The 9,310-nt window shown below is 41.0% G+C and overlaps 1 protein-coding gene and 1 long non-coding RNA gene across 3 annotated transcripts in view; one reads left to right on the forward strand and one right to left on the reverse strand.

The window, feature by feature from the left end:
* Window positions 1–9,310, reverse strand: part of CRIM1 (cysteine rich transmembrane BMP regulator 1) — a 509,439-nt gene that overhangs the window by 327,141 nt on the left and 172,988 nt on the right. The gene's annotated exons all lie outside the window — the stretch shown is intronic.
* LOC109304495 lies at window positions 1,376–3,358 on the forward strand. The gene is made up of 2 exons (XR_002099404.1): window positions 1,376–1,936; window positions 2,224–3,358. It is a non-coding gene; the product is annotated as an uncharacterized LOC109304495 (long non-coding RNA).

The raw sequence follows: 9,310 nt of genomic DNA on the forward strand, positions 1-9,310 counted from the left end.
CTGCCTTACAAGTCATCCCTTATCACCTGCCATCTTTCATGGGTGACCTTAGAATACTCCCATCTCATCCTGAAAATATAGGAGGCTAAATTCCCAAAACAAGCCAAACCATAGCATCATTTTGAAGCTGACAGTGCAAAACCAAAATCAGCATACAAAACACAAATCAGTTCAATATAAATAACTTCCAAATTCTTAAAGGAGATAAGCTGGTACCTCAGAATACTATCAAAATGAAGGCTACAAAGAAGCAGAATTACAGGTTGGTAGTTTTCCCTTTCATAAAGCTACCATCTACTATGATTCTTACCCCAGAAAATAAAAAGCTTGAGACGCCCCTAAAAATGCAAGTAAAATAAAAAGATAAGTGAGCTAAAACAAAATGCAGTCTGAGTATTTGCCAAAAAAGTAGTACCCTCTCTTCAATCAGAAAAGAGAATGCTGCTTCTTCAGGTGTGCCCAGGGCCACAGCAATTTGAGCTGGGATGAAGCAACCTCAGGCTTGCAGGGAGCCCAGGGGGTCAGCCCTCAAATCCGGGTTGTGGTGTCAGGGCGGCCTGGGGCACGAGGGTGCTACCGTGCAGCGCTAGGCCGCATGCAGCTCCCACACTATAGCACCCTTGTGCCCCAGCCAGCCCTGGTCACAGTCCAAACATGCATATGAACACATAATTACTTCGCTATAGGATTGTACTTATTCTATACAGTACTCTACTGTGGTGGAGTTAATTAATGTACTGAACCCTAATACAGGCATACATGTAAACTGTAAATTTCACATGTAGATGCACCCTGTGAAGTGTTAAATGACTGCCAAAACCTTGTTATCTATTTTATCCCTTGTGTAAGACAGAAGAAGGAAATTCATAGATGCAAAATTTAGTGCTGATGAAATACTACTCTTGCATGAAGCGGGTGTAACTTGGGAGATCCGCCAACTTTTTACGATCAAGGAACCAAGCAATGTACCTGGGCCTCACTAAAGGGAAGCCAAACTAAGAATCCAGTGTAGTCTACATGTTAGACATGGTCATACTTTAAAAGTTATACATTGTCTACTATAAGTGACATTTCATGCTAAAAACTGACATAGTACTTTTCCCACAGAATAAACTCAGCCTATCTTCTATCCCCTAAACCAAGTGTGCAACTGGGGGCCAGCTGGCTGCATGCAGTCTATGACTGGTTATATTGCAACCCATGGGGTTTGCTGGCACAGGTGTAGAGATGTGAAGGCTCGAAAATAAACAGAGAAATTATGGGGGGGGGAAATGGTTTTTTCCATTTTTTTCCAAAGATTTTTTTGTTTTTTTCCAAAAAATTGTTTTTTAATTTTTCAAAAAATTTTCAATCTTTTATGAAATATTTTCTTCTAGAATGATGAATAAAATGTTTAAGACAAGGTGTTCATATATTGCTACCCTTTACTCCCCCAAAATGTTTTCTAATAACTATATAATAGGAAGACTTTTATGTAAGACTATCTACAGTATCAGATCATTACAATTCCTGTACACCAAGGACAAGCAGTACAGTACAACTCTCAAATGCAAAAGTAAGATGCATTTCTGCCCCCAGGGGACACTGCCATTTTCACAAGAGAAGAAAGAAGGATTCAGTGCCTTCTTTGCTTGTGGACTTCCTTTATTGTTGACTTTTGATCTAGAGGTTGGTTGATCTGTTCCTGTCCTCCTGACTAGGCCTCAAAGGACAGGGAGTGGACACTGGCAGCAGCATCCATTCGTTCCTGTAGAAATTAGAAACAAGGAGCTTATTGCCCTGCTCGCTCCAAAGCATCAGGAGAGGAGACAGAGCAAGTCTAAAGGTTTTGGAGTTGGAAGGAACCTGTCTCCTCCTGGCCCTGTGACCTGGAGATCCACAGAAGTACAGAAGCAACACAAAGGAGCGGAAAGAAAGTATACTTCTTTACTGAAAGGTAAGAGTTTTAATATACTGAATTCAGATAAATTTAACTATATTTTAGCTGCATTAGTATATTTTCATAACCTATGTAATACATAATTGAATTACTACTAATCTGATGTTTTGTGACAAATCACCCAACCTTCGCAGAGAGGTGAGGCCTGCAGGGCAGGGAAGTTGTTCACAATTAACTCTGAGGAGGCCTCTCCTCCATCCATTACTAAATTTGTACATGCTGTAGCTTAGTGTTTATATATGCAAGCTAGCCACTAAATTACATTTTTCTTTTTTCTCCCTCAGCAAATGGTGTGACCAACTTCTAGCATATGGAAGCATTTCCATACTGCAAGTTATTCTGAGAAAAAAAATATGATTTCCAATTCTGTCAAATGAAATATGCATTTCCAAATACTACTAGGATGACCAAACACATCCTTGTACGTAAGACATGTCCTGCAGACATTAAAAAAATCATTCATGGGTATAAATGAGGAGGTAGATCATGATGATGAAAGTGCAAGTAGCTCTTTCCAACATTCTCAATCCAGAAGTCCTGCTGCTGCTGCTGCTTCTATAACATCAGCATCACAAAGGGTTGCCCAATCAACATCCTCACGTAACCAAATATTGCAACCACCTGTATACAAAAAGACTCTCAATAGCTTAATTTGTAGACAAGATGACAGCTGAAGATCAAGAAAAAATTAAATCAAGCTCTTTCAAGAGCAATATATTCTTCTGGGACGCCACTTTCAGTAACTTAAAATGCATACTGGCAGGAAGCTTTTAAATTACCGAGACCATCATACAATTTGCCCAGCAGACATTCCTTGAGCAAGCCTCTTTTAGCGTCAGAATGTGAACATGTAATGCAATCTGTGCAAGGAAAACTCAACGAAGCACTGTGTCTTGTGGTACTTGCAGATGAATGGACAAATGTGCAGGAAGAAGGAATCATAAACTTTGTGATAACAACACCTCAACCATTTTTTTTTTTTTTTAGAGAAGCATTGAAACAGAAGAGAACAGGCACACTGCAGAGTACATCAGTAGTAAAATATGTGAAGTCCTACAGAAGATTGGGAGTGGTAAAGTATTTGCTTTGCTGACTGACAATGCAAGTAACATGAAAGCAGCATGGGGGATAATAATGGATAAATATCAACATATTACTGCAATAAGATGTGCATCCCCTGGGCTAAATTTGCTTCTTAATGACATCATGAAGTTGCACACTCTGCAAAAGATCTATAGACAAGGAGAAGGAGTTATAAAACATGTAAAAGCTACTCACATTGTAGCTGTAGTGTTTAAAAAGAAGCAGGAGGAAAAGAATGCCAATAATAAAATAGTGACACTCAAACTCTGTAGTAAAACTAGATGGGGTGGAGTGGTGATCTCATTTGAAAGTTTGCTAAAAAACAAATAAGCTCTTCAAGAAACAGTAATAATTGAGGATCTTAAAAGTACCCAGAAGTGTAAGGAACACTGTACTTGATGAGGATGTCTTCTGGGTTCAGCTGCCAAACTCCCTGAAGATTCTAAAGCCAATTCCTTCAGCAGTCACTGCATCTGAATCAGACAGTGCACTTTTGACAGACATTCCTTATCAAATGGCCCAGATAAAATCAACTGTTTTGAGAATCTAAGTGCATCTCCGCTTATAAGTACAGAAGAAAGAAAAGTGAAAGACTTTATTAACAGACAGGAAGAATTTTGTTGCCAATCAATTCACAATGCTGTAAATCTCTTGGATCCAAGATTCAAAGGCAGATAGTGATGACAGCACTGCTACTGCATTTGACTGGATTACAAAACAAGCAACACAGAACTTAATGTTGGAAAGGTACTTTCAAATGTTGCAGAATACAGACCATCTTCAGCTTTTTGGGCCAGGAATGCAGCCTGGGACTCTGCCAAGCATATCCCTCCTGCAACATGGTGGCAAGGCCTCTGCACAACACAGTCTCTGACTCCTCTTGCTTCTCGCCTGCTTCAGAGTCCTCCATTTTCTGCAGCATGTGGAAGAAACTGGCCTATGTTTGGAAATACTTGCACCAAATCAAGAAAAAAAAAACTAGCAGTGAAAGAGTAGAGAAACTTGTCTTAGTCCAGGCAAACCTTCAGCTTTCAGAAGTCCATGAAGATGATATAAATGAAGGATCTGAAGGATCAGAAACAGCAGAAACTGCTGATAGTGACAGCTCAGAAAACTAGACTGATTAGACAAAGTTTCATGTAGCAACATTTGTATTCAATGAGTTTGTTTTTTTTTTCTTTTATTCTCAGCTTTTTTTCTAAAAATGAGTGCTTTCTGTATCTGCTTGACAGTGTGTGGAGGAGACTAAATCCAGAATACATGATAACTTTCTTTGTTTTACTATGTTGATGGTTTCTTCTATTTTCAGCTTTAATTTGTGTCTGCTTCTCAAACTGGCAAAAACTAAGAGATCCTAGGTTCCTTAGAATTCATACATTTTGTGTTCTTAAAGTAGCAAAGTGAATTTAGATCTGTAAAAGATGCTAAGAAAATAAATACTGCAAATATTTCAATTTTCCTGCAAATTTCTGTCCTCCCCCCCCCCCCAAAAAAAAGAGGGGAAAAAAGTTTTTTCCATAGCTTCAAATTTATGGAAATTTTACATCTCTAATCCCTGCAAAGTTATGCAATCATTTCAGAAACTTACAATATTGTAAGCTGCTCATCTGACAATTTCTTTTACATGCTCTTCTCTAACATACATGCTTTGTATGTGCATATGCACACATATTACTCATGCACATCATATATAATTTTAACCAAAAACACTTACTAGTGTGTATCGTTTCTCTCCCTACAAAAATTGAGAGAACAAACATGTAACAAATGTCACTCTCACATTTAAGACACCTATAGAAAACGCTGAAATACTAAGGTAGTAAGACTAGACTAGAATACCAAGCTCAAGCAATCTTGAAAGTTTAGTTTTGATTTGGAAAACCGCTTACCAACAAGTGAGTGCTTTAAACTAGTAGTTTTGAAACTTCTTGAAGTCACAGAACACCTAACCCTGGCTCTGCAGGCTGTGAGAGCTGATGTGGAGCCAAGTGACCTGGCCCAGCAAGGGTGTTGCAGTACCTCCCAGCCCACTTTGCCAATACCCCCAATCTCTAAAGACTTATTGTGGAACCCCAAGGTACTGAGGAACACAGTTTTGAAAACCACTGCTTTATACAGATAGCTGGCATTGCACATGACAAACTGATCCAAATAACCAATCAGCTGACACGGACCATCTGACACTTCTTAAAGTAAACCCTGCAAGATACTTATGTTATGTTCATGGCTGCTATTTTACTGGAGAAACAATGGATTTATCTCCCCCCTCCCCACAATGTTACAAGATGCTGAAGACTCAGAATTCTCTTCCTAGAGGAGTACTGACATTGCCTGGAAGTTTTAAACCTGTGACTAGTGTTTCATGGGAGCCACATCTGCAAAGACTATGTTGAGAATGAACTGAATCACTATATCCTAACTGTCTCTCCTTTGGAGGCAGATTATTTAGGACAGTCAGGCACATGACTAATTCTTTCCACACTGAGAGGAACAGAAATTCAGAAATGAGAAATAAAAATAGAGGCATGAAAAAGCTCTACATAATGGAAGACCTTCAAGTGAGATTGCTTAGATAAAAGACAAAGACAAGGATATATAAGCATCTAAAACACAAGGAGGGCAGTGTTGAATGAAAAGGACTGGCATACATAAGATCCAGATTCAACATTTTATTCTATCATAAAATCTATTGTGTGATCCTGGGTAAACTGCTTTGTGTTTTAGTTGCCCATCTGTGTAAAAGGAAAAGGAAAAGTATTACTTCTGACTCTTTGTTCTTCTGTTTGTTTATGCTGTAGTCTTTTGGGGTCAACAACTGTCAGTAACTACACAACAGGGCATTATTCTTGCCATATGTCACAATGCTAACAGACAACAACTCAGACTTTAAAAGCAGTAAGGAACCATTCTGATAATTTAGTTTGACCTAAAAATGATAAATAATATAGAAAAGATCATCAGGCACACAATAATTACCTTTTTCACAAAAGGATGCAAGATAAAATTGAGAGGTAACAATAATTAAGATTGTTAAAAGAAAAAAAAAACTCTTGAGCCAACATTAAATTCACCTGTAAAACTCATTTCTACCAGAATAAAAACCAAAAATTATGTAAGATTCAAGAAAAGATTATAGTCAATATGAAGGTATCCATAGTTATGCTAAATAAAATTTAAAAAGAGAAGGAAAGATCTAACTTCATGTTTCAGCACATAAACCAAGAATTAATTAATGTTTCATAGACATTAGGGCTGGAAGGGACCTTGGAACATCATCAAGTCCAGCCCCCTGCAAGGGGCAGGATATCTGCTAGGGTCAAAGGATCCCAGCAAGATAAGCGTCCAAACGTTTCTTAAGAGAGTCCAGAGTAGGTGGTTGCACCACCTCTGGAGGGAGTCTATTCCAGGCCTTGGGGGCTTGGACAGTAAAGAAGTTTTTCCTTATGTCCAGCCTAAAATGGTCTTGAAGGAGTTTATGACCGTTGGACCTTGTCATCCCTTGGGGTGCTCTGGTGAACAGGCATTCCCCCAGATCCTGATGCACACCACTTGAGCCTCAGCTTTTCCAGGCTGAAGAGTCCCATGGCTATTAGCCTCTCTTCATAAGGTCTGTGCTCTTGCCCTTTGATCATGCTCATGGGTCTCTTCTGGACTTAAATTGACAGGAGTTAAAATGACATTTCTGCTATGAGCAGATTGACCACTGGGTGGTTTCTTGCTTTCTCTTCTAAAGCTTCTGGGCACTAAAAGGCATTTATACACATACTTTTTCATGCTGTGATGTGCTGTGTTGCTTGCAGTTGTATAAGTGGCGAAATGCATATCAACACAGAGAAAATGGCAGTGGTGAGCTTTTGAACTAAAACACCTTTGATGTCGACCGCCACCATTCTCTGCATGCCGACGCGCATTTCACAGCTTATACAACTGCATGCATCACAGCGCCCAGTGCTGGAGCACATACCTATGTAAAAATGCCCTAAGAGACAGGATGCCAGATTCAAGGGATCAGTGCCACGAGCTGCCAGCTATTTGAAAAATATCACAGATTTCTTAAAGAAATTAGGTTCCATTAACAAGATTCCAGCTAACACCATATTGGCTACATGGACGTTACATCTTTGTACAGTAAAATAACCCATGAGAACAGATTACAAGCCAAAAATAACATATCCCCAATGAGGACACTGCTTCTCCTTCTATCACACACTCTTGATTTGCCCTCCGCATTTCCAATTTGGAGACTCCCTGTACCTACAAACAAATAGCACCGCCATGGGCACGAGTATGGCTTCCCAATATACCAACATATTTATGACAGATCTTGAAGTCCAGTTCTTCTACAGCTGCCCTCTTATCCCCCTGGTATACCTAAGGTACACTGATGATGTTTTCATTGTATTGACATGTGGGATGGAATCTTTACAGAAATTTCACCAAGACTTTATACATTTCCAGCCCTCCATAAAACTAACTGTGGAATACTCCAGCCAGCAGATTAATTTTGAAGACACCTCCATGAAAGTTTGCAATGGCCATATTGTCACCACTATACTGTATCAGAAACCAATACACTGCTACAACTACCTCCATGCCAGCAGCTCTCATCTTAAACACACTATTAGATCCATCGTCTACTCCCAAGCTCTACATTACAACTGTATCTGCTCTGATCCCACCAACCAGGATGTACACCTTGAGGATCTGGAACATGAATTCCTACAATTACAATATAATCCCAAACCAGTAGCCACTCAACAAAATCAGACTCAGACCTCACACCAACCTGCTACAATATCAACCTGAAGACGAGAACAACAGAATACCTCCAGATGCCACCTACAGACCTCAGCTTGAACAACTGAAACACATGATTAGTGACCCCTCAACTCTTCTGGAAAAAGATAACCATCTCAAGGTAGTCATGGGAGACGATTCTGTCTTGGTTTATAGGCAGCCTCCCAACCTCAAACAGCATCCCTCAAGCAACAGATTAGCTACCTCCCATTTGCACTGAGGTACTGGGTCTTTAAGTGGACTCAGATATCTACTGTGCCATCAGTATGGATTGCATTATTGCTGGAGCAAATAGCATGGATTTTAACACCCAAGGTTCATTCACTTGCAACTGTATCAGCATGATGGGTGCTGTTACCTGCTTACAATGGCTCCCTGCTCGCATTGGACAGATTGGGAAATATCTGTGTGAAAGAATGGATGAACACTGATCTGAAATTAGCTTCAGCAAGACATACAAGCCTTTGGCAGAACACTTCTCCCTCCCTGGACATTCCACTGCTGACCTCAGAGTGGCTGTTCTTAGACAATAAAACTTGAAAAACAAAGTTGAATAGGAAATTGCAAAACAATTCACAGACTAGATCGTATGTATGGATTATATGTATAAGTATGGCCTAAATCAAGGCTGTCCAATTGGTAGTCCACAGGTTGCATACAGCCTGCAAGGGCTTAATATATGGCCCACCTAGCCTCTAGCTGCAGCAGTAACTGGGGTCTTGGGGCTCCCCTTCCCTGCTCCAGCTTTCATTGCCTGACCCAGCCCCAGGGCATGAATGTTAATCCAGGTAATGAATGGGGGCTGTGTGGGGCAGTGCAAAGCAGGCCACAGCACCATGTGAGTTGGCAGTCCAAAGCACCCATGCAGTGTGGTGTCAAAGAGGAACCTGCAGGGAGGTGCAAGTGGGGCAGGCTACTGCGCTATGTAAGGGCAGGAGGTGGGGATGCCCTCCCCAATATGTGCAGTGCAGCAAGATGGGGGAACACCTGCCCACTAGAACATGGTTCAGCAGAGGGTAAGGGGAGGGAGAAAGCAAGAGGGCACCCACCTTCCTCCAAGCAGTACAATGCAGCAGGGTGGGGGAGTGTCCACCTGCCTACATGCATGGTATACAGCCCGAGGGGCGGGGAGTCATGGCATCTGCTGGAACTGCCCCTGTGGTGTGCTGTCCCCACTGGTGCAGCCTGTAGGCTATGTGGCCCCACCCTCTTAGGGATTAGACAGCCTTGGTCTAATCCAAAAATACAGATTGGCAATCAGCATGGATTTATTAGGGAGAGATCATGTCAGACCAACCTGATTGCCTTCTACGATCAGGTCACAAAGGCCATGGATGCAGGTGTCGCAGTGGATGTAGTCTTTCTGGACTTCAGCAAGGCCTTTGACACCGTCTCTCACCCCATCCTAGTTAAAAAACTAGGAGACTGTGGCATCGATGCCTACACAGTCAGATGGATTGCAGATTGGCTGAGGGGTCGCACTCAGAGGGT

The sequence above is a fragment of the Gavialis gangeticus genome, unplaced genomic scaffold, assembly GCF_001723915.1.
Source record: "Gavialis gangeticus isolate Ggan-Ray unplaced genomic scaffold, GavGan_comp1, whole genome shotgun sequence".
NCBI classification, from domain to species: Eukaryota; Metazoa; Chordata; order Crocodylia; family Gavialidae; genus Gavialis; species Gavialis gangeticus.